General features: G+C 42.9%; 1 long non-coding RNA gene across 2 annotated transcripts in view; it reads right to left on the bottom strand.

Annotated features, from left to right (window-relative positions):
* Window positions 1–4,095, bottom strand: part of LOC111264485 (uncharacterized) — a 16,047-nt gene extending 11,952 nt beyond the window's left edge. For both annotated transcript variants that reach the window (XR_015312707.1, XR_002682894.2), the window contains exon 1: window positions 3,834–4,095. This is a non-coding gene — a long non-coding RNA (uncharacterized LOC111264485). The remainder of the gene's footprint in view (window positions 1–3,833) is intronic.
* Between the last annotated feature and the right edge of the window lie 23,043 nt (window positions 4,096–27,138).

The raw sequence follows: 27,138 nt of genomic DNA, 5'->3' as shown, positions 1-27,138 counted from the left end.
TGGTTGTAATTGCTTTCGCGGTGCTGGATATAATGCGACGCATACTCTTCTGCGCTTATATAAGATAATTGACAAATTACGCTACAAGGTGGTCGTCTATATACATATTTTCCGCATATATATATATATATAGACTTTTGAAGAGAATATTTTTCTACTAGTGATTTTTTACACAACTTCTTAGGTAGACTTGGGTAACCACTTCTCATTACGTACAGCTAATATGAATCTAACAGTGATATATAAATATTAGAAACCCAGCTAATCTTTACCTTAATAGTAATCCGGTCGATGACCTAGCTGGTATCTTCGCAAAAAATCCCAATTTACTTAGTTAAAAACATAGTTTCTATTTATAGCTAGTAACGAGAAACGTCGAGTGTACTTAAAACTGCATTGGTCTTGAAACAAGTATTTCGAAAGCTCAGCTTCACTGTGATTCGTACGTTCAGCTGCAGGTGAAATGGCCTGAACTGTATCGGTTTACCTGTGTGTGCCTGCGCGTATCGTCCTTAGTCGAACATGCCTGAACATGTTCAACCAACAGTTCATGGATATGATTCCGCCCGGTGAGATCGTTGTCTGTTTTTTTCTATTAAATTATTTACTATTTCTGTACTAAAGAGTTCTTTTGTCGATTGTCCAGAACAACGAACAAACCAAAGAGAACTTTCATAGCAGTTTTAATCGGTGGCCGGTATCCCGGTATCGGGTAGCTGTGAGGTGTGGCAATCAAAGTCATTGTTCACCCTCGTTAACGTTTTGCAGCGTATCTAAGGCTGGCACTATCAATGACGATAGGATAGAGAGCAGAATCTATTAATTGTCAATTAAATAAACCATTGAAGTGAGCTTTAGACGGCGGCAGTACCCGATAGCAAATCGCGTTCTGAATTTCCTCCGTTACAGAACAGCCTTGTATGTTTCTATCTCTGAACAGCTATTACTTATATTTAAACGCATGCCATGGGTTGATAACTTCACACAAAGAACAATGGAAAATCAAAGGAAAAAAAACGGAATATTTTGCATTTTACTTGTATAATGAACAAACGTCTATTCCAATATGTCGTAGCGTTATTTAACAAATATTGAAAAATTTTAACTAATAACTTAATCGAGGAACAAAATTAAACCAATTCTAAATATTTCTCAAGTCGAGAGTTGTAGTTCCCTTAAAGTAAGGCAGTGTTGTTCCACTGAAACCCCTCTGTACATCAGTCTTCCAACGAGCGTGATATGAAATACGGTCGAAGAACCGTGCCGCCTACTTAACTGTTCCTAGTAGCAAGTTATGTCTCTATGGATTTTTTTCGTACACCTCAGCATCTTGTTCTCGGCTCCAGTGAAAGTGGTCACCTGGCACGCTCTATCAGACCGCAACAGCACCCCTACCCGTTCTGCCGCGGCTCATATTGTTATTCTCTGTCAGCATATGGGAAATAGGGAACCTGTTGATTACTCATTGCTACCCCCAACACTCACATTTGCTGACTCCAACAGACCATCCAGCACCGCCCCCTCCCTACACCGGAACGTACGCTTATACATATGCACACACACAACAAATTCCCAAACTGTGCTACGATACCGGGCTAACGTACAATGCCGATTCCTTCTCTGCTAGTTGTAATAGTGTTGAAGGAAAAATTACCACACGGGACCGACTACTGCTGCTATATCATGTTGCCCGTTTTCGGACGGCTACCACTTGCTTACCCTTACCAAAACACAGGCTGCGAGAACGCGGCGTTGATAGTCGGCTCGAACTGGTTTCTGTTCTCACGGTTCGCGAAAAGGATAACGAAGAATAGAGTCCAGTATTTCTCCTATACCCTGCCTTCGCCTCTTCTCCGGCGGGTGAGGTTCTATGCTGAAAGAGTTTCACACTACGAACCTCGAGTTCTGAGTGGGGTAAGTAAGTGCAACGAGAGTGTTGCATCCTGCTTATTGTCTGCTGCGCTTGTGGGCGTCCAGTGTATTTTAATAAGGTTCTTTGAGGTGTATTCCCCTGTCTGAGTTGAACCTATATTTCTGTGTGCGGATGGGAGAGAAAGGGCCTGAGATGGGAGCATAGCATTAACAAGCTTAAAGAAACCTCCGTGAAAAGCTTCATTTTGGCCTGTTGTTAGGACCGCATTGCTGCTGTCGTAATGAACTTTAACTGCACGATTGTACAGAGTACTGCATGATCGAAAGTTTTACTAAGCTTCATTGGTGCGGCGAGTCTCACCTCGACCAATGATTAGCTACCAGCGTATTTCCTTCTGTGCAGCATCAGCCATCGAATTGCTACGACGATTAATATAATTATTATTTTTCTTTGCTGGTGTTGGTATTATGGCGGTAGTTCGTAGTATAATTGTTATTCATTCTTCGAAAACGCAACGGCGCTTCTTCATAAGAGGGTGCCGTTCACTGGATGGTTTGTGTACAAGTTTTAGCTAATTGTTTTAAAACGAGAATTTCCAACTTTTAATGCAATAATCATCTACCGATAAACATTGGGGCTTGAAAAATGTCTGTGATCCGAAAATCGTGCTGTCTCCTAATGAAGGTGATGTAACAGGTAATCGAGGCCAGATATGTTGTGTTGATATTGAGGGGAATGGCTATGGCAGGCAACGTATCGAAGTGTTGTCTTGTGGTTAGTAGACCAATTGTGGGCAGAGTTTGTATCGACAAATTTCGATGCACCGGTAATGCCCGAGAACGACGCTGTAATTAACAGCGCGCTGAAGGTAGACGACCATAGTAGAAGTCAGGACTGAGAAGGCTAACCGATCAGGCAACTTGTGCATGATTCATTCGTGATGTTTTTTTGCTGTTAATTAGTCTGTTACATGGTGCAGTAACTACGGGAGGCCTGCCAACGGCTGAGGTTAGTTAAAATTGTAATAGGAAGTGAAAATTGTAGTATATACATACTTGATTCAACACTGCCTCGACCACAGACTATAAATTTCTCGGCGTACGTTCAATGTAAGTGGGTGTTATAAACGTGTAAAACAAAGAAACGTTTTGAGTTCTACATTTAGTATTGTCTTCAATTACTGATTTAGGAAAACAGTCCTCGGAACGAAACAAAAAGCGTTTGCGCCCAGTTTTGCACTCATACCGCTTCGGGTCAATGCTTACCATATTAGGATAAGTGATTGCGCGGCCGTTGGGACTGCAAGGTGTCGACGATATGAACGGTCATTGTGGTTCCCAAATCTGAATTCTGTCTTATTACAACATTGATGTTTCTAATACTCCATCTCTTCCTTTAAAACTTCAACGCTTAGAACATTTGCATATCGTTCTAGTCTAGATCGTCCTCGTCAGGCGTATCGATAACTTCTACAGGCTCCCCATTCTTCTATCATAATGAGCCTAACCCAAACCCTTTCAAGAAGATCGTTGTGCCCCCACCAACGATGTCACCTAGCGATGTTCGTAATTCATTTTAGTGCTTGTTCTAGTTGAACTAACGACCGCTCTAAAAACAACAATATTGAGAACGTCCTGATTACAGTGCTGTCGCCCAACGATTCTTGCAGAGAGAATTTACTTACTAGTTTATATTCTTAGACCCGTCCACGACCAAGGGGTATCGACCACAATTCTACTCCAGCTGATATTTCCTAAACGTCTAATAAAACAAGCGTACAGTAAACTTTTTACAGTAAACTTAGTAAATTCGTTTCGTGTAATTGAAGAAGCAAGCCCATCTGGATAGCTGATAGGATAGCTGATCAGTCGCATGTAATTATATATCTTTTTAGCTTGGCCATTTGTCATTATTCTTTGGTCTTCTGGTTGGTAAAAAACAATAATGTAGGTTTACTTACTTGGTAGCAGGGTAAAGGCATCTGTCTGGTTCTATGATGCCGTATAAGTACAGCTTCGATGTCCTTCCTCTCTATTTTGAAGTGAATGGCGAGAAAGCATGCGGGTCTCTCTTTCCACGCGTCGCTCACAATGAGCCGACCATCAAAGTCTTGTCCTGTTCTGTCGCCTTATCAATATCAGTATATTGTCTATCGATATCACCGTCAACCTAGACGTCCTTCGTTGGCAGTGTCCTTCTTTTTGATTAAGTGTCTGGAACTTCACGAAGCTTCTAAGGTTTCGGAGCTTTCATTGCAACAGCAACTTAAGCAAAATGCGTCAGAGGGTTATCTCATCGACTCCATCATCGTGGCTAGAACAGATTGGACAGCTATGTAGAAAAGAATTAAAATACGTAGCCCTTGACGCAGGAAATTATATGAGAGAAAATGATCTATATAAAGAATGTTACGAAATTGCCAAGTTCCGCAATCTGCGTAACGTCCGGTTTCAGCTTTTTCGTGCATACGCCTGGAAAGGTGTACGTCGATGAGTTATCTGCCTTGCTCTTTAAGTACATGCTATGTTACATCGTTATTATGGTTTCGTCCGTAATAGAGTGTTGTCATATATATATATGTACATATACAAACAAGAGTCCTTACTATGGCTGGTGACTCTGTCTAATTCCTGGCGGAGACGAGCTAAATTATTGTTTTCAAACCAGTTTTCTAAAAATTCCATCCCAATCCAAGTCTTCCAAAATACCTCAACCCCACCCTGTACTTGGTTATCAATGTCACGCGCGGTCATAGGTATCAACCCCTAACCGCCGAATTTCACGTCGACTCGACATGCAGCTCCGCCTACGAGTACCTATTTTCGAAATTGTTGTGTTCTATGTAAGTCTCTGTCGATCTGTCTGATCAGGACCGAACATCACAAGAGTCAACATAAGGGCGTATCCTGCGACGAGTCCACTTGCGTATTTCACCTCACCTCTCTACCTACGTCCTTTTTTTCATGACCCTTTTTCGCTGTCGTCTCACAGTGTAGACATAGTACTTTTAAAGGTGTTGTTGATAAGAGCCATGTGTCTTCATGTTATTTGCTTTTAGATATTAGGCCAGCTGTGGAAGTGCGTATGCTGGTGAACACATCACTAAGGATGACAGGCCTTTACTAGTAGTCCTTTTCGGTTAAAGTAAACGAGTAGCGTAGCGGATTGTGTCGGCTTTCATGTAAAAAGTTCATGAGCTACATGTAGTCGTCGAATTAGGGTAGTTTTTAGGCATCTAATTCTACCGTCTTGTAAACTAGCCCCGTACACATAGTCGCCTCAACAAGAAACATGACGAGTTATACGAGAATCAGATATAACTCTAAGCAGCTCTTAGAGTATTACAAACGTTAACAATACTAACTAATACAATTAAAAGCATAAGACCAAAGCTAGGCGTTGTTTTTAATGTAGCAGAAGAAAATGCTGATAATTGAAATAAATCATTTGCCAAAGAATAGGTAGATTTGATAGATTTTATATTTTCCCATGGGAACTTAGATACTAAAGCAGTCGGAATATCTAAGCCAAAACCGGGATCACGTCCTTCGGATTTAAACATCCCAAATGAACGAGTGAGGGGTATGGCTTTCTCATTGCTAACTTTTGATGTTTCCATTTAAACATTCGTAGACTAAATTCAATTAAGACAAATGGCAGTTACTGCGTTGGTATTGCATAAATGTGTGCTGTCTATGGAGCATTTTCGATTCGACTGAAGACAAAACGGCAAATTTTTGCGCGGTGTCGCCTAGTAATTTTAGAAAATCCAATTTGAAAAAGTGGTTTAGCCTCGCCCAATGACTATCCAGCGCACGTACGAAACACCCAGCCTTTACTGTTGTATCAAGCGAGAAATATGTTCTTACCCACCCATCCCCCACCCCCAACCTCATCGCCCACTCCGCGCCGCAGTAAAAAGATCGAACACCGCAAAAAGCCCAGTAGTGGCTATTGCGGCTTGGTGCCGCCATTTCTTACCGTTTCACCTCTGCGGGTAACTTTGACAAATCTATTCTATTATTATATCTAATATATGTACATCAATAGAGTAGGGCATAAAAAAACAGATGCGGTTTTTGTACGACTGCTTGTAGTTAGGAAAAGAAAAGCCTATTGTGCGTTATGACCTCGTTTTTACCCTACCCATGTAAATTAAATGCAGACGGCCATGTAAGGGGCACTGGCTAGCGTATTTGCATAAGAATGAAGATAATAGCATCTTAATTCTGCAGACGATTATTACAAAGCTACTGAGGCTTCCAAATATACCTAACTTGAAGTCAAAGAGATTTCTTGATCTTTTTCCTGTTTAGTCATTTTTGTATTGTATTTTACAGTGCTCGCATCTGGTTGGTTGGTTAGCTGGATTTGCCGTAAAATTGCAGGGCAGACGACTAAAAGCATAAGATTAGATTTTGGATGGGAAAATTCAATCAATATCCATCAAATTTTGTTTCGCAGTGTAAACACAATGTATTTATTACATCAAACTGTCAACGGGTTTTTAATTTGAAATTAAACATGCAACAAAAATAGCTATAAGTCTCTTTTTTCCAATTTCAACGCGGCCATTACGACAGGTAAATATTTCTTAGCCTTCGTGATGTCCAAAAGTGATAACGTTACGCGCCACTACCTCATATGATGCATCACCGTGGCTAGACATATGCATTATAAACCCTCATGAAGCTGATGTCACCTTTATGGGACCACCTGCAGCAGAGTTGGATATTACGGGTAGTCGATGTTATGGTTTTCGAGCGACAGAATTACCAGGACCGATACAAGCGTCATTGCCGGTAACAACAATAATATCTGCTGGCGCGTAAAGTTTTATATAGGCAAGTCCCCTTGTCGTTGTTTTTGTTTGCTCTTCATACGTGCGCGACGCTTCGTTCGTGTCTCCTCACCCACAGATCCTTATGGCTACATATCTGACCCATGGGGATTCCTTTTTTTTTTTTATTTTTTTACTGTATTACTCTTTTGCGGTCGACAACGACTGATCGATGCAGTGCCTCCGTCGTGTTCACACGCGTGCATCAGAAGTATTGAGTGTACCCATTATCCTTTGGTGAGCCTGTCCTTGCACGTACATCAGATAGCATTCGGGCTGAGAATCATAATATTACCTGGCCAAACTTGTTCGGATCCTTTGCCTCGAATAGGAACCGTTCAGTCTCTTCATCGGCTCTTCAATGGTTTCTAACTTCCATCAGAGGGCTTCGATGGTGGCAAGCAGTTACGTATCTCATCTTCCACCACCTTACTGTTTGCATGTTGCACACATATCGTGACAACGATAGCAGCAAATGCGAATGAGCAGATCGCGAGAACTGCACAAACGCACGCATAATCTCTATATTCGAAGCAACAGCATCAAATAAGAAGCAGGTTTTCGTTAGGAGACTATTTTTGGGCAACGTCGCATGTTGGCAAATGGTTAGCAGCAAGCCAATGTTATGGACGTCAGTGACCTTGCGTCGGGTTGTCGTATACCAATAAACGAGCAGTAGATAGATCTGCTTCGTGAACCAGTCCTGTTTTACCTTCTACAGGATATGATGCGTCATGCCATTCATTCGCCATCTTGCTGGAAATGGTTCATTTGAGTTTAGTGGGCGATGGGAACAGAGTAAGGGCCATTGCGTGATGGAAACAAACCTGCCGCCGCGATGAGATAGGCCATCTGCCATAGAATACACTCACATAACCTCATGCACTAAGCGTTATTTTGACAATATGGCTAAGCGACACACGGAGGGGGAGGGGAGAAGACGAAGGGGAGTTCTCCGAGGCCCCACACTGCCCAACATACATGATGATGACGAAGCTGCGTTACGTTCAGCATAGAAAGAGTTGTAAGCCCAGCCATCTTTCTGAGCTGTCTAGGTTTACTGTGATGTGATCTATGCATGTTGGTTTGGACGACTTGTGACCGGCAGCAAGCAAGGCCCGAAGATTGTGTACTTCGCACCTATACTATACATGAGTAGACTAGACGTCTAACTAAAGGTCGTATAATGATAGATAATGGTTTTCCCAAGCACCACATGACTGCACAACGCAAACACTGTAGGGTGATTGTGACAAAGAACAAAGTTAGTCTTGATGATAAACGCGAAAAATATACGCAAATCAAAGTATAATGTATTTGTCATTATTATTATTGTTATTCAATAGCGATTTCAAAACGCCTTGCTAGTTATTTTTTCTCAAACTTTTCTCAAAAGAAAAAAAAAATTTTTCCTCAAACTTAGTTCTTATATTGATGCGTAAGCATTAAAGCCTGTCTCGAAGCAGAAATGTGCAATAGGCTTGTTGGGAGGGTACAGACGCGTGATGCTTTAATTCGCGCATCCCGCGTTGTAGCATCTACCTTGGACTGAATCGGTTTCTGCTCGAGAATATCGTGTTTTCTGGCCAGCTCTCTCTTTCCGTCCCACGTAATATATTATGCACACCTGCCGCAAAGGATGAGCGTCTCTCTACTTCCAATTTTTTTCAAAGAAACCTGGTAGCTTCTAGAGGTTATAGGTATCTCGTATGTGAAACTCTAAAATGTAATACATATGGAGCTAATGAACGCTCTGACATTTGGAGATAAGGACCAAACTAGGAATGTATGCTGTTCGATACGCTAAAATGATCAGAAGCTTCTAATTGCAATCACGTTCAAGCATAAGCAATGTTTAATCCGAGGATCCGCACAGCATATCACTAGATCAGATATGGCAAGGATCTATTCAGGATCATTCGGATTTTTGTTAATAGATTGTATGAGATGCTGTCGTTGCAGAATCCTAAATGGGCCTCCATAATTGTTATCTGCATATAAGTCGACTGTTTCACGTGTGAATCATTTGTAGGCTACACAACTCCTACATCTGCTTTCACTAGAGATTGAATTGAATAACCTTTATTTACATAGAGGGGGCGTGTGACACATGAGAACGTTTTTGCATAGAATGCATTAATAGAAAATCAATGCTATCATCTGTATAAGTAGCTGTTGCTTGCAATAGCTCTACTTGTTTCAACTAAAAATTTACCCTCCCTGAACCCCGTGTTTATACTGATGTAATGTTATGAGCGAATCACTGACAGATCGGCGATTTGTCGGTTTGTACAAACAAACGCTTGTTATTATCGTTCCTTATTCGTAATGGCTTTTACGGTTGTCACTGTCAGCGGACCTTCGGGTTTAGTAGTTAACAAAACATATTAGGAAACTCGTTGTTAGATAGATAAGCCTCGCAAGGATGACCACGCTAATTCTACAATACTCTGTATACATACATCTAGGTATTTATCATAGACCGAAGCTTCCACGGTCCTAGTAGCCGAAAGGGCTCAGCCAACTAGGCCAATATTATTTCCTGTCCTGAAACCGTCTAGGTAACATCGCACTCACGATTCGCTATTTTATATCAACAAAGTGCTTAAACGGCATTCGACTTCAGTCCTTGCTCGAATATTAGCATAGAAAATACCTATTTTATGAATCTAATATGAGTCTGATTGATGGCACACCTTGTGGATAACCTTTGCTGGGTAGAACAGCTCAGGTATGCGCTCACAGGAAGGGCAGACGGCAGTTCTATTTGAGTTTTTTAGGAGCATTACAGGACCTCGTTTTTGCTTGGTTCAAATCATCGTCGACGTCTCTATAATGAGGTAAAGAAACTTCAAATTCGCTCGACCGTTTTTGTCTTAATCACATGAATAAATTAAATTCAAAGCGTGACAGGATTCCGCTGAGACCAACAGTTTCGCCAACTCGATGGCGTAAGCGTGGCCCTCATCCTAAACCTTGCTCCAACTTCGCTACTTTGCCGCACGCTGACCGGCCGTTAGGAAATGACACTGAGAAACCGTCAGAGAAATATATACGAAATGTTCAATCTAGGTTATGCAAACAATCACATAGGCTGGTCTACGTGAAAACGAAGCTTAGCTTGGAACACAATGTTACGACGGAAACGTCTAGCAAAACAGAAACATAGTTTAATTAATGTCAACACATATATATAAAGTTGAAATATTTCCAGACATTTATTAAAATATAGTTAATTGTGAGGGTACAGACCATCAACATTTCTAAAGACACAAATAACAAGGTGATGACAATCATTTTTTGTAGTATAGGCCCACATATTCTGTTGTATTTCAGGCCTTGAACGAATTTCTGAAAAGATGTTTTTGACGATAACGAGGACGGGTTGTATTCCACACAACAAGATATTGAGAGCTGAGTTTTTTTCTAATTTATTTGAAAAAAAAACGGCTAAGTACGCTGCACAATTACAAATTATATATAAGGCCAAAAATTGTATTTCTCGTACTAAAAATACAACTACCCGAAATAACACCTCTGCGCAGATTCAATATAGGCGTAGCCTAGGCTAGCTACGACGATCTGCTCTAAATAACTTGGAAAATTATTTTAACTGCATTTGGGAACGATTCAACAAGGTAGTGCCTTGTGCGTCGTATCAACTATATGCGTACTACACATCTCTATTTTCTATCCTATTTTTCGTTTAACTGAATTAACTTTACCTATACATCATAATTATAGATCTATTTTTATCGTTTACAAATCAATGGCAGCACCCTCTAGAGCTTTTGTCAACTCTTAAAATTGCCACTGCATATGCACGTAAGGCTTACCAATGTGCACACCTTTACAGCGCATTGCTCAATAAAAAAAAAAAAACAAAGTTTACTGTTTTAACGAACATATGGCTTAAAAGATGTAGACAGCGGACAATTGGCTATCACTTACCTACATTGTAACATTCAACCCTAAAATAAGATGACTATGTAAAAGCTGTTTTCATGTGTATCCGAAAAACGTCTTTTTTCCTTTTCTTACTTCCGGCAAGACCCCCATCGATCCATGATTTTTGCCAGACTATCCTGGTCTGGAGAAAAAAAAGTCAAACAAAGTAAACAAGAACTCACCAAGGACATTTCAGATTCTGATTGTATCCTAAGGCGAGAAACGCAGGCCGCAGCGGTAGGATCAATCCGAGGCTGAAATTGAAGTGATTAGCGTACAACTAAGGCTGAACAAAGTAGATAGCTGACCCGGTTTTTCATCTTGACGACGAAAACCGGGTCTCTTTTCAAAACGCAAAGAGCACAGAGCGGAACCAGTTCTAATAGATTCGTGCCGTTGTTAGATACGTAGTGCAATGTAAATTGTTATAGGGTTGCTTTTTAAAATAAGCAGTACGAAGGAAATGCGACTAAAGCAAGCCACATATAGAATTTAAGTAAAATCTGCACTCACTAGCTATGTTACGTATCTTTTGTAATAATATAAAGTCTCTTTGGGTGAACCTGACAATATTGGATGTCTAGAAAAGACTTTGTCAATAACAGCTCACAGTAGCACTCATGATTGTAGTAGCATTTATTAATAGTAGAATAGCTGGTAGTTATCAATAAGTTAATATATATATTAACTGGAATAACAAAGCGCATTAAATAGGCAAGCCCTTGCTTTGAAAATCGCAGCTACTTTAAGTTTTTTGCTTACACTTAAATACTCTTTCTATCTACGTGAAGCGTTCCGCACCATATGAGTCAATACACATGCGGCTCCATTATCCTTCTGTTCGTTTACCTGTGCATCACCCCCTTGATATAGAAGGACATGCTAGAAGCCTCTTTGTCGGCACCATTTTACCGCCTTTTTTCCTGGATGTGCCAGGCAAAAAGGGAAAAAAGAAATTTCCTTACTCGTCCATGAACGAAGAAGCTAGCCAACGCACAAAAAATGCACGAAAGCGCAGATCCACTCAGCATATGCTCTTCAAACCAGCGGCTACTAGCACGTGCCCACGTCTGCCACGACGCGGTGGTGATCAAAGAGTCTTTGGGGTTCAACGAAAATACCCTTCGCTAGACCAACCGGCGACCGACTAACAGTGAACAGCCCTTAGTAGAAGTTGGGCTTAGAGTATCTACGGCTGCTGCGGCCCGGCGTGGTGCGATGTTCTGCCTCTGGCGAATGTAGGGCGTCGCGCGATCCTAGAGAAGGAATCAGCTTGGGGGTGGAATAGTGTATTTTGACTACAAAGTGGCCGGAAATACGCATGCTTTTCGGCCTGCTTCTGTTCGATGGGGCATAGGTTCCTCCGCATTCTGTGCTCCATGCTACAGTGTTGCGAAGCAAAAGGTCGTATGAGACAGCCACCGCGAGAAGGAATCGGCATGTCGATGTGCTTCGGAAAAGAAGGTTGTGGGAAGAAGGCCTAAGGATTGAGATAGAGAGACCCACTTCCGGGCGTCTCCATTGTCCAATCCTTCTTTACTCTTTCTATGTCTCTCTCCTGTAGACCCTCTTCGACGTGGTACGTATTTCGCTGAAGAACAAGAAATGCAATACTCGCCTCACAAGGTGCAGCAGTTCCGCGGTACGTATAGTATAATAATAGTAGTTGCGCCAAGTTGGGACACGCGGATAGCTGCTGCTGGTAGACAGAGAGGGAGTGAGTGGGCAATGAGTTGCAAAGAGAGATGACAACAGGAGTGAACATGGAGCATGCCTTAGTAGAGACGGTCGTTTTAGGGCCAGGAAAAACTAGAGGAGGAGCAGGCGAAGTTAGAAAGAAAAAAGGAGCGACAAAGTGAGAAGGGCAGAAAAAGAGCCATTCTTTGCGCGACCGGATAGCATGCAGATTGGGTCAACGGACCTGTGAACTCAAATTCCTATTTTTCCTCCGGTGAGTACCAACCCCCGGTACCCGTCTTCTCCAATCCCCTTCTCACACTGAACACAGAACGTTTGCTTACTACTGCCACCATCATTCGCAGTATGGATGAAACGGCGAAGAAAGAAGCTGAAGGAAGCTAGGAGACTCTTCTCCACGGAAGCTCTTTGTGCATCCTGGTTCTTTTCTACTCTGAACGCTCGCCAGTGCACGAAAGCTGCCGCTCTTAGGACTGCCAGGACGGCCACCAGGGCCCCACGCTAAATCCGCCTCATGCCACTCTCCGGCATCGTGTCATATGTATTGGGTCCAAACCCAAGCTGGCCCTTAGTTCAGCACATTCCCTTACATCCCCTGTTCCCCCTTAGCTTACGCCCAGGCCAGCGAGTAGAAGGAACGGGCAGTCAATGCTTAACGGCGACGAGGTAGCAGCTATGCCATTGTAGCGTAGTAGTAAAATAGTGTAGTGGCAGAACGGGCTCACCTATTACCGCGTCCGCGTCTGTTCCATCCGTCAGCATCGCTCTACCATCCTGCCATTCCACTCTGATGCAATTTGAAGCCATTGGGGCACCACGAAACCATTGGGCATTGGGCGAGGAGCACTTCCGGAGCTTGAGTGGTCAGGCTGAACGAGCTTCCTCTAAAGACCGAACAGGGTGCAAGCCCGTGCAGAAAGAGTGTGCCCTCAAGTGTGTGAGCCATCCGAAGGCGGTTAGACACTACCGTTCAGAGGTTTTGGCCCGGGTTAGATCCGAACCTAGAGGAAAGCGGCAGGTAGTCGGGCGGCCTGTTGAACTGAGCAGAAAGAGCCACTGCTGACACAACAACTAAAGTGGACTATCCTCTGATAGGTATCGCCCTACATAAAGCAATACCTATTTATCAAGCCAGGAGCGGCTAAGCTCGCATATCAGACAGAGAGGGAAAGAGCAGACCACGGCAGCAGATACGGGTAGAAAGAACCGCTGTGCGTGAACATGCAGGGCACATCGGGGGTTAAATGGGTTATCCGTGCGACCCAATGTAGCGAGTAGAGTGCAGCAAGTGAGCAGTGCTCCGTAGTGTCTAATATTGAAATGTATGGGGTCACCGCTGATGGTGTTATTGAAAAGGGTTGCGTGGCTATCAAGAAAAACTTTATCAAGAACTCACCTTTGTTGGAGATGCTTGCGAGCCCAAAAAAAGTTTTCGTCGATGAGGTTGAGGACTGATCTTTCTGCGAATTAGTGTTAGCTCTTCGGCCGTCCGAAATATTATTTCATGCCGTTCTAGTCGTTTTCATATATGTATCTTCGTTGAAGTATAGGGCCCGCTACTGACGTACACTACAGAGTATGTGTACTTGAAAAAAGTTAAGTAGGTGTCTTGATTATTATCTAATTAAGCTACTGAGAAAGATTAAATTTAATATTTAGCTACTAGGAATAGATACCAAAACGAAACCCTGCAAAGAATTTCTACACATCTAACATTTGCTAATCAAGCTAAGCTTAATGTGAGCGTTCAGTACTTAACTTTCGTTGGTGAAGAAACCTCATATCTGACTATGTGCTACATTTTCTGCAAATTTACGGTTCGAATCTATGAATTATACTTACAGGTAACAACGGGAAGTTGGTGGGCAAAAGCAAAAAACTAAGTTGATAAAGAAAATATTAGCTAACCAATTGTATCGACTTGTCATTAATCCAATCACAGCCAGAGTATGATTTGGCTGTAGAAAGTGAGCCTATGTGTTAAGAGCTTTCATCCGATATCGTCATTAAACACTCCATCAGACGGATAAATTAAGCCAAGAGCTCCTTTGTCTCTAGGATGGCCAATCCTCATTTTAGTACGACATTTTCTTGATGTTTTTGTCTCCTAATCCCCGGCCATGTTTTACAGTGTCCTATCGACCTGACTCTGCAGGTTTCAATAACGGGCCTATATGCCAGTACCTGCACTAGGAACCCTCTGTACTGCCTCTGATACACACTCACCCATGAAAAGATGTAGTCTAGTTCTATTTACTCCGTAGCCTTTTCTGATAATTTTGGCTCCTCCCTCTTTGCGACATTTGAGCTCTTTATCAACTGTTTTCTTATATGGTTGGTATCAGTATTCTTCGTAAGAGGTAGGGAGAGTTGCGGCAGCTGTGCGAATACGAAAAGGACACCCGTAAGTGCAAAGCAGCTTCACTAAAACGCGTATAGAAGTAAAAGCCTGCAATCCACCCGTAACAAACTAGGATTACCACCAGTCATCTAAAAAATAGACATAGATCTTCAATCACTACACATGTGTCCCATTCATCCCCATATCGATACTGGTACAAAAAGTGGTCCAGGCATTGATCTGAATCCCATATACAATGTCAAACAACTATTGCTCCCGAATTTCAAGCCGATTCCTTTTTCTTCTATTGTCGTCGCTGTTTCACTGTTGTTGTTATGGGTACGGGAAAGGTAATGCACGTTCGTCATCTAGAGTTTGGTGTGTAGATAGACGGTCTCTATTCGATCTGATATGGCACGGGGCATCTCATCTCGAAGATGCGGTCTAGCCGAAACGCAAACACGCACAGAAAGAAGGAGATCATGGGGACAAGATGACGGGACGATGTTCATGATGAAAACGCAGGAGGGTGAAATGGAGCCGTCGAGAAGAGAACTGGCCTAGCAGTTTTCCCGTTGGCATAGCGGAACTGTTGGAAACGAAAGCAGCTCAAACTGCTCTAGTAAATCAGAAAGCAAAAACCAGTGTTTTTCGCTTGAAGCAAATGGAAAGACACGATTGTTACTAAGAAGGCACTGACTGCTGCTTTGGCGTAGGGTATACTCATCTGTACGCTGAATGTGCAGAGAGCCTCAGAAACGTCTCTAGAAATTTCTTATGCTTTAGTCGTCACAAGCTTCTGCTGTGCAGACAAGAATGCACATTGCTACGTCAATACTTGTCTAGGTGCAGGGTATATAATAATATTAAAAGCACGTTGGATTTCTGAAAGAAAGAAAAGCAAGATAGACAAGTTAGTTCAATAATTTCATTTTAACAAGAAGTGGTTAACGAAGATTTTTTTTTTGGGCTGACTTCAGGCCCATATCCTTTTTCGCATATGGTGCATTTTAAGGTAACCTTGGCTACCGCCCAGGAGTAAGATCCTCGGCCGCTGAAATAACTTTTATCCACTCCTGAAACTGCATCATGTCTTTTTTCTTCGCCCTCGGAGGAAAAAAGGTGCGTGTTGTCTGAACTGAAATTTTTCATATGAACCGATCTGATTTTGATACCGTTGAGTGGGCCTGACACAATGACTGTGACATAAAATGTTACGAATACGCCAAGGTATATCAAACTAGAGCATAAACTAATACACACAAAGCCGTAGATTAAAATACACAATTTAAAAAAATGCTATGGTTGACTGTCTTCCTACTCGACCGTCTAAAACTGAGCACATTTTACCAGCTGGTCAAGAATCCTCATCAAACTACTCCGGTATTCTACTCGAATTCAACTATACCTGTAAGAAAGTGTAAGAGATTTTAGTCGTCCATTATGATGATATGAGTCTTAGTATCACCACTATATACGATTATCTCTAACATAAACTTAAGACTATAGTTCGTCAGCAGAGACAGCGGCGTATTGACACCATCCAAACCAGCACAATCACCCCTGGACCTGATTGGGTCGACCGCTGTTATTTTTGATCAAAACACCTGACCCATATCTCGAGAAAGCCAGTCAAGGTCTGGTTATACTCCGCCCCGCACCCTGTCGTTCGGTGAAAGGCCCTCTACAACGGAAATTAGGGGAAGGGGGCTGGCATTATAAGGGGGAGTAATGGTCGAGCTTGAGGAATGACAGTCCTCCTAACAGATGTTAGCGTCGCAGGGCTGACCCATTAGAGCAGGTCTAGTTCCGTCTGATGCTTCTCATAACGTAATACCATGATGCATGAGGCTAAGCGACAGAGATAACAGGTTATTCAGAACGAAGAGTTGACGGTGCATAGGTAACATTGAGATACTCGGTTAACGGCTGCGTAAATGCTCTTCGTGCATGCTGCGTAGCAACTATTATAGGGGGATACCTATTGGCCGCGTCGTTGTTAGCAAAAGTTACATCGACTCGTTCGTAGTGGCAAAGTTTAATCTGAATGATTCATCGCACGTATAATTTGCTAACTAGTACGTGAACTATCAACTTTTTGATAAATGTAAGCAACTAAAAAGTGCTAGTTTTTAATACCAAATACGGAATAAAAATGTTTGTAAATAAAAGGAACCGTGTGCATGTACACTCCTTATTCTAACACCACACGTTTCGTTATTACAGATGCACATGGCAGATTCATTTAAGTAAGCTTAATGAACAGTCGGGGCAGCCGCTGAGGCTACACATATCGTAGTTGACCAGCTGCTTTTAAATATATATATATATATTTAAAAAATTATAGGCTAGGATAAAATCTGCGCGTTTTACTTTTTTTTTTATATATAAAAGTACGATATTTTAGTAAAAAATATGATACAATCATCTGTGCCATGTCATCCAAGATTGTCTGCCTCGTTCGTGCGGACTAGACATCTTCTGAATCAATACGCACTCCTTAACACCGCGTATACACCGCGTTGAATCTCCGAACTGGATTATCTTCACCATGAATAAGAAGCATTTGCACAAATATCCACAATGTACTGATCACCTTCCTGTTAAATGACACATAATTACATCAAAATTACCGCCTAACTGTACAGACATTGTATGCAAAGCCGTTCTCAGTCGTCCAACATTTTCTGTCCATCATCCTTACTAGCGTCACCGGCGAACATTGGCTGGGTGCTTCAGGATAACCGCACGCATAACGGGGAATGTAAGCACGCGCAAGAAAGCTGTTAAGGGCGCAGTAAGAACCTCCATTTTACGTACACTTACCACATCGATGCCGGCGTCCTTTCCGATGCTTTTGTCCCTGCTAGTAACTGCTGCGAAGGCTCCGGTCGCAAAGCTCTCGCTAGCCACCGAGAACTCACGTAGTACATCGATCATCTCGACGGCTAGCCACAACTACCCCGCTCTTTGCCCCCACAACTACCCCACTATAACTGCTACTAATGACGCAGTAGCGACCGTGGCTAGTGCCAGCGGAGCCTTCGGCACGCCTGTTCATCGCGGTAGGCCCATATCGCCCCTGGCTTAATCTACACTTCCACCAACTACTCCCCGTCTCCTTAGATTATCCTTACAACCCTTCCCCTAATCGCCATGTTATGCGCATCTACAAGTTAATAAATCGTTACGTTGTTCTTTCCGTTACTGGCCCGTTCGCGGTTCTTGCTTGCTATGGCCTAAACGCTGTTACGCTGTTATGACATGTTATACATAGACGTAGTTAGGTGAGGTATATCGCGAACAGAATGAAGAACAACGTCGACAACGGTCTGAGCAATGGCAGAAAGAAAAACATGCGATAGGAAAAGACGAGTACGACAAATCGAATGGACCGCCTTGCCAGTTAATGAAATACCCTGCAGGTCCGACAATTGTTGTGTCGCAAGCGTTCCATGCATCTAGTCAGTATAATAAAGTTGTCGTTCTATACGGTACGTCTTGATGATAGTTTTTACTACGGGGCACATCTCTAGATCCTAATAGGACACAATTTAGGCCTTCGTCCTTAGTAATTGTTGACTTAGGAACGTCGTCTTATCGCATATTCGTAAAGATTGTTAGTGGATCGTTTTTCTGAGGAAGCTTAAAAACAAAATGAATAATAACAATATCGGTTAATATGGCTATCTATGTTAGCACCTAGAAACTAGATAGAAAGGTAGAGAGCCGAAGACCAACGATAGAATGTCACAGTGTAATGTCAGCATCCGATTACTAGCAGACCAAACTCCTTCAATAAAATAGCGACATTCTTTGTCACAGTAGCTCGGCGCCTGTTATTCTTCTTCGACGTACACAACGTCGGCGATAAGATACAATGAGGCACCTCTAAGCCACAGCTCAGCTACCCCCTAACATTGGCTGGAGACATTTGCTATGCTCTAGCATGGCGCATGACGTACTATACTCGGCCTTTATGTATGTGCAGCCGACGGAACTGATCTCCATAGACAACACAGTTGTGTCACAGTGCCATGAGCATTGGCGTAGACCCACTTTCCTACCATTGTTCCCGTCATCCTACTCTAGTGGGGACGAAAAGGCAGGGCCGACTGCGCTCAATGTACTCGATTCGGTGGCTCGGCCTACCCGATATGGGCCTACCAGACGTCGACTTTACTACTACCAGTACTGCTATATGGGGTATAGAGGGTAATGATGGCGATTTACTAAGCAGAACTGCCTCCCTAGAGCGACTCTTCTCTCTTTCCCCCTGTCGATGACTGGCGTTGCTTGGCCTTTACTGGCCTGGCTGACTTGTGGGTTGCTGCCGACGACATCCTGAGTGTCGCCAGGGATGCCTCTATAGACAGTACAGGACACCAACTAGCAACCAATCTCGCTTGCCTGTCCCTTCGCCTGTTCGCGTGATGTTCGCGCGATGTTGATGACAATGTGGCCGCGACTATAGGGCCAGGGACGGCGATGACGATGTGTCAGAGACGCTCGCAATGCGGCACAACGCTAGAACGACAAAAGGGGGACGTGCGACAACCTTTCGGTTGGGTCTCTCGTCAGTATTGCCAGTGGGGTTTGGGGGGAGAGAAGAGTCTCGCTGTGGCAGGGTCATTCATGGGTGTTAACGACGGAGCTGGCTAGAAGGTTTTCCTTCCGCGTTCTCTGATCTAGCCAGCAGTCAACCCGGAGGTCGCAGACGGTTAGGCCGTTCCCTATGGGGCATGTGCGTTGGTGATGGCTTGTTTAGGGGAGACAGGTACTAAGTCGTTGCAGAGCGAGCGAATATAGGTGAATAGGGGGTTGATTGTAAGGTGTGTGGCAATACTACTTGATGAGTTAATCGAGATAGTTCATTCGTTCGCTGACGGCAGTTTCAGTAGTAATGGCTTAGTCACTCCTGACAACGGGCAGTCTCGGCTGCTGGGTATTGGCCACAAGTAAAAGCTCTAGCTATATAGTTAGCAGTAATGATACCTGCGTTCGTGTGTGCACATATATCTGTAGGTGCCATGTGCGATTCGGTTCCATGCGCTAAAAATCAAGTCTGTCCCACATTATCTGCTATAAAAGTAATTATCGTAATGATAATGGTTGCGGCAGTGGATTGACTGGTGATGTTTTTGGGTCTACATCCTACATATGAATACCCAGATGAAAGTATGCACGTATATCTATCTGGTTATGATGATGATTAGACTAACCATAGTTCTATTCACTTTTTAACTTGACAGTCAGATACAGATATTGGTTTGAAGCGAAGTAGCTATGGCCCCAGGGGACGTACGAGGCTTCAGCCAGCGACGTTGCGTTCTTAGATGCGTTACTAATAGTTGCAGCATGATAATATTAGGAGTGGATTTGTTCACTGAAGCTTGCCGAAAGGCAAACGTCAGTAGAGAATGATTAGATGTACCATTAAAACACGTAAGCTTACGCAATACAATGCCGTTTGTATTCTGATGTGGGCAAACAACTGGGAATTTGAAATTACGCGGTCTTAGACCGTACGTAACTATTGCAATAATGTCACAAAGTAAATAGGTGCATAAGCCGACGTATTAAATAGTCAAGTTTAATTAAATGATGATCACGATGATTATCATCATTAGTTACAGCATCGACTCTTGGCCTGCTGCCTATTCCGACTGTGCTCGTAACGATATGATACTGCCTGCTCAAAACGTTAGGACTTCATATAGCAATGAAAATATCTATTAATAATCGATAATAATTTGACTAAGCTGTAGCTTATTTAGTTAATATATGAAATTGACTTTATGTTTATCAAATGGCCTTAATACAAAGGCAATAAGTCCCTAAACTAGCAGGCTGTCAGGCAATGACGAGGCCAAGATTCGGTGTTTGTTTTTATAAATTGTGCGCATTTGCAGTCGGAAAAGCAGAACTAATTTCATATGGTAAACAGATAATTACTTTGTCAAATTGTTATAAATTATTCTTACGCGAGATACGTGTCAATATTTGGTAATACTTATTTTCTCTCTGGATGCGTAAATTGAACGTATGGCAGTAGTGTTTCAAGCTTCTTTCTGTAGGATAAAGACCTATTAATGTCAACGCTTTCAAAATTTAGATCCTCACCACGGAAATCGTGTGAATAGATTATGCCCCGCCAGTTACCTATCTGTAGTTTCAATACCATAAAGAAACAGATGTAAATATGAAAACAGGGGCAATTTTACCATAAAGAAAATTTTACCAAACAGAAACAATTGGTGCAGGTGAATTATCGCATAGCATTTGCTCCGACATACGCTTTGGACATTTCTTCTATGACACATAAACAGCGGAAGAGGCCTTCGTCGTTCGGTAGCTATCTCCCGCCATTCACCGAAATGCATTGCTGTAGTTAAGGGGGCGGTAACAGGCATCATTACGGCCAACAAAATTTAAAACGGCATACGTTTCTATGTAGCCTTTCGACAATCGTCGCTCATGCGACAGTGAACGACGATCGCTCCGTGCGGTTCCCGTCGCCCGCGATGTAGGACCAGCCACTGCCTTTGCGGCTTTAAGAATGAAGCCGAGATAGTTCTGAGGATCACAAAAAAACAGTCGCTAGTTGGCCATTCGGCTTCTCTTTATACATACGCCATGATAACAATAATAACATACATGTAAGAATAGTTACGGCTGTACAATCGCTGTAAGTCGATAAATACAGTAGGAACAGAGGCGCCAAAGAAGACATTGAAAAGGACGCCCGCTTAATACAAGCAACTGTATCGGTGCGGTGACCGTGCTGAGGGAATGTACCGATATAAGTGTACTATAACTACGGCGAATGCGTTACGATTATAATATGATGTACGATAAAAAAAAAAAAAAAAAAAAAAAAAAAAAACAATAAGAAAAAAAACGCCGTGAAAAGGACTGCGTCAACGCATCAGTCGGTGTTCATCGCTTTCCCCAGTGGGCTATTGGTGCGTCTGAACTACGTTTGGGGGAACTTTTTGGTTAATGGTAATCTTAAAAGTTGGGTTGGACTGGGCATAGGTGCGATCTGATATTAGCATCTTTACGTCAGTGCCATACGTCATTAAAATTTTACTATTGCTAATTGATGACAAAAACCGGACAGGTTGTAAATATAACGTGTTCGCATTTCGTTTAACTGGAATATCTGTCAATTTGTCATCTAACACAGATTGATAAAAAAAAAAAAAAAGCGTATCTTTAGCTGTCAAGCTCAAAAGCGGACCCAGGTGCGCATCACTATTGAAAACATCGAAGCAAATACTCGTCACCCAATTAGAACGGCTTTCATCGTTACGCATATCATCGTCAGGATGCACTACGTACCCAGGTCGGCCTCGAAAGAACAATGGTCCTCTATTAAATACACCACAACGTCTAATTACTGAAGAGTTGAACATGTAACATTGTCACGCTATCTAGACGCCGACTATAAATGATCATATATAGTAGTTTGCCATCACGAGCGTCCTGCACAAATTCGGACCTTCTTTGGACAGTTGTTCGTACATAGGCTTGCGTAGTCGCCCATAGCAACGGTCTCATCGCAGCTGAAATGAGATAAACTCGATAACGGCAATAGCTATAGGACACACATTGCCTGCTTCGCCTCGAAATGAACGTACTATTGATCATAGTATCACATTAGGTTTGGGCTGGGTTGAAAACCAAAACGAAAAAATAGTAGATGAATACGCTAGGAACAGTTTTCCACTCGTAGCAGAAAAATACATCGTTTATCTGGCTGACAATGAACTGGTACAACAAGCAGCAGCAGCAGCAGCAGCAGCAAGTTTGATTGGCTAAGGCCATCTTGACGTTTAGTGGGTACCCAGGGGCGTCGTACCTGACGCAAATACACGTGAATCTAAGCATTTTTAACTGTATGTTATGTAGCAATGGAACGAAAAGGCCTTTTACGTTTCTCGATAGCACGATGCCCCTTTAATGGTTGGAGAAAATAATTCGCTGTATTTCGTATTAAAAAGGTTTTCCATATTGTCAGTGCCAAAGATTTAGCAGGAACCTTACGAAAGTAATGGCTGTTCGGTGCCAAAGAATTTCGCCGATTTTCGTCTTCAGTAACGTAATTGAACTTTAGCAAGTTCAAGTAATCGACATGTAACTATACTTAATTCTAAACAAGAATCAACACGAGGCGTTCCGATTCGGCAGGGCGTTAATGGCAAATATTGGGTCTGACCTCGTTGCATAAAGGACAGGGCTGTACATTTTCTTCGGTTATTTTTGCAGCAACTGGGAAGGTAAAAGACGAAATGTACTAAGATAAAATGCATAATGGTAAAATTTTGTGCATCCGCAATAATAAAACCAAGGCAATAGCGTAGAACATATGTTACCTCTATGAGGCACCTGTTAATTCGTATTGCGTACGATTCCCGTAGGCCGCAGAAGGCCGTCAAGTCATTTCACAAAACAAACTAGCGAAAATAACATGCACTCATAGATATCGACGTTTAACGACAAAGAAATTAACTTGTTCACTGTCGATATCCGTTACCTATTACACAAACAAAATCAGTCGAAATCACTGTCGTCGTCCGTACCTTCTGCTAGATAAATACAAAAGCATGCAGCCAATAAAATAACCTATTGGAGCGCACACATAAAGCTACAACGAAATACGCAGAACGGACGGACCCGGTTGCCCTACAGTGAGGCCAGCACCTGTATCTCACCACGTTAATTGATTTTTCTCAAAATTTCACGGTCTTCAGTCGCCACAGAATCCGAGCATTGCTGTAAAAACGGCGTCCCCCACCTTAAAATTATGGCACAACAATACGCACAACTGTTATGAACAATGATAGGCTCCTTCTTTGTATCTATCTGTTGGAACGTGAAGTCTCATACCGTTCAGGAGCTTTTGCCTGCAACGCGTAGTGGGTAAAAGCGCTTCTTCATTTACTGAAGAAACCGTGACGAAGTCGCGTTTTCATCCAGTTGTCACCTATATTGCTCCATGTGAGCTCGCCTCGCTCGCTCGATGTCGTAGCAGTAACTGCACGTGCCCATAGCAGGAGTCCCGGCTCTGTGTCTTACTTTCGGTGTAGAAGCGTCAACACGCAAAGATTGAAGTGGCAGGCTCTTCGATGTCTTCAGTGCCGAGTTTGTTGTAGGCAAGGGACAGACAATAGATGGCCGGCTGGTGGGGTGGGCGGGTGAAATAGCAGCGAACCATTCGAAGGGAACAAAGTCAGAGGACTCGACGGAAGCCCGGTGAGGTAGAAAATAATCAATTTTCTGTCGCTTTGCTGCCCCAATACAAAACGCAAAAGAAAATATAAGCAAATTCTCCTTACGAAGAGAGGACGGCTCTTCAATGGGAAAACGGCATCTTCGGGGAAGAAGTTCGCCAGTGTCGGGAACATGTTAGATATAATGTGGGTACAATGTGTTAGAAATGTCATTTCACACTCTTTACGTGTGTCTGGCTGCTTTCAGCTGGTTAGGGGATCAAGAAGGCGATCGCGCGTGTTTGAGCACGTCCGTTTCATAACCGAAGCGTCAAATATATATATATATATATATATATAACAGCGTACACAGTACGGCCAAAGGTGTTTACTTATTGAACAGAGAAATGCATTTAACGGAATTAGCCGTTGGCTATTGACAATTGCGTATCTGTCCTCGGCGAGTAGCGACGGCACAACCCGCGTGACCGGTTCGAAGCGTTAGTAGATCCCTAATATTTGTTTTTATGGTAGTTTCCGTAGATATCCTACCCGAATAGAACTTATAGTTATACCGTAAACATGTTAATTTGACCTTTGAGTGTGTTGTAGTGATTGGTTTTGTCACTATAGCAAATTCAATGTGTTTAATATGTTGATTCAGTGGCCTGATGAACCACGTCCCTTTCATCCGTAGTAATAATAGCTGGACGACTAGTATTGTTACTAGCTAGAATATCAATTAGCTAATTCATTTAAGTTAGAATTTCATACAGGATGGCCCATACATTCAGCCCACTAACCTAATCATTTTGGGTTTGTCGGACGATTCAAAATAGCCAATAAATTTCGAGTAAAAATACGAAATGACACGGAGCCGCTAGTTTGACTTGCACCGGCTTGCAATTGCTTCTATGTTAGTGTCGTCCTGAATTGTCGCCTGCGTTAATCTGCTGCACTTAATGTTACAACAATGGTGCTAGTCTTGTTTCAGATCCCTTAGGAATCAGGACGGAGGGGAAATTAAGTGTTTTTTACCGTTCAAAAAAAGTACTGGTCAGCTTGCACCCACGTTCACATGCTTTTTAGTATGTCGGCCCTGCTCTCGGCCTGCGGATGTCCACTATTCACCCCCGATTGAATCCCTCTGCGACAGTACATAACCGTACGCAGTTGGGTCGTACGGGTGTTTTTGTCCTGGCTGTCCACTGAGGCGTGCAGCAGTCAAATGGAGACATCGCCCACAATCCTGTACCTTCCAGCGAACGTCCGCTGGCTCATATAGCCGCACAGTGTACGTTCCCCAGGGGGTAACCGTCCGGTGGTAACACCGCGCCCCAGCCGTGCCACACCCGGAGTGCTTCTATTTCTCGTCCTCATTGTCCAATTCTTCAATATCCTCCATCGCCTCCAACTTCGCTAGCGGTCGGTCTTTTCTCGTCTTCGTCCAGCAACACCGGTAACAATAACATCAGCGAAAGCAGCAGCAGTCACTGCGTTTAGCTCTCTCTGTTAACCTGCCTTGTTTCTGTAGCGGCAGGTTTCTCAGCGACCGCCTCAAAAGCCGTCACCGGTCGCCTCCCTCGTTGCTATAGAATCACGGCCGGCAGTTTCTACTGCAATGTTCTTCATCCTTATCTCTGCCAAACCAGAGCTGTTTCCCTGCCCTGAGAGTTCAGTGCTAGAGAACCGTAGTGTAGGCTGGCGGCCCCAGCAGCTAAATTTTAGCTCGTTGTAACCAGCATTTGCTTATTATCCTGTTCCATATTATTATTACTATTATATAGAGAGGTGCCAAGCGTATTCTTTTGTGCTGTCGAATACGTAGCATAATACGGAGTGACAAAATTCCTAAAACGTCTTATGTCGAACTGTTAAGAATTACAATAGGTGCATTGATTGATTAGTAATACAGTTACTTGATAAAAAAAGAAAAGGCGTTGATCCGTTGCTAGTTCTTTTGCTCGAGTCAATTAATGTGTAATTGGCAACCTTTAACAGGGTAAAAGGCTAACGGCTTGATCTTTGTACGTTCGTTTGAGACAAACTTCTGTTAGTTACTACTTGAAACTATTCATGAACAACTAATTTAAGTTATTAACTGTAAATCATAGAACTATATCAATAAAAATGCTCGGACGATCCTTTCTTGTTTGCGCGATAATCAATGTTCGCACTTGACAATTCCAATTAGAATAATAATAAAAGGAAAAAAAAACTATTAACTAACTATTAAGATTAACTTCTGTAGCTTTACTGTTTCCGTTTAGAACGGATGTAAGCTTCGCAAATAAATATATTTGTATAAGGTCTCTACTTATTAGTTTTATTATAGAGTCCGTCTTCTAATACTCTGCTGAACACACGCACTTACATTCGGCGAAGCGAGCTTACAAAATACCTCTATCTCTCGTTTTACGCGCTCATGCGCTTCGTCATTAGAAGACGCTAGGAAGACGCTACTTTCCATTAGAGATAATTCCCAGAGCCGCTTTCTTGGCCGAAGTCCTTTTCAATTCGATCTATTGGTCCTGCCGGTCGGCGAACACCCAACTACACTTACTCGGAGCCACTGCCGCTGAAAAGCCCCATTTCCCTGTGTACTACTTACTATGGCTTCAGTGCTCTTCACCGTAGGGTCATTCTCGTTTCCAACGGCGTTAGTTTTGCCAGTGAAGGCCGCAAGCTTCATAAACAGTTGAAAAAAGCGACCTCAGTGCGAAGACTAGAGGCCGCGGCGGCTTTCAGTACACAGCACTACCGAACCCGCGCTGCACCCCATTATTGCACTGATATTGAAGCGAGTTGAGCCTAGAAGTGCGGCCTAGTTTGGAGTGAGGCCCACTGCCAACGCTTGATGCCAACTCCGCTTCAAACGGAAAACGACTTTCTGGATGGGAGCTTTTCAAAGTGCTTGAAAATGAGTGTCCTATGAAGAGCGACGTCAACGAGTTGCGGTAGGGAGGCTAGACGGTGAAAGCCGTGACGAGGTGAGAATGGACTAGTAGAAGTTGGGAGCTAAGCGGGGCTGGAGTCGATTAATTCTGCCAAAACTTCTTCTATTTTTCAACTTTGACAGAGAAAACAATGGTCTGGCATCAGCAGCAGCAGCAGCAGTGGCAGTCGAAGGAGCATCAAATTAACGATGTAAGATAGATAACGCCTGATGGACGAAGATAAGTGCATATGGTGACAGGGTTAACGGGTTGTACCAAAACCGTTG

This window comes from Varroa jacobsoni, unplaced genomic scaffold (assembly GCF_002532875.2).
Source record: "Varroa jacobsoni isolate VJ856 unplaced genomic scaffold, vjacob_1.0 scaffold_865, whole genome shotgun sequence".
Classification (NCBI taxonomy): Eukaryota; Metazoa; Arthropoda; class Arachnida; order Mesostigmata; family Varroidae; genus Varroa; species Varroa jacobsoni.
Note: the sequence above shows the minus strand (reverse complement) of the source record. Positions and strands in the feature narration are given on the sequence as shown.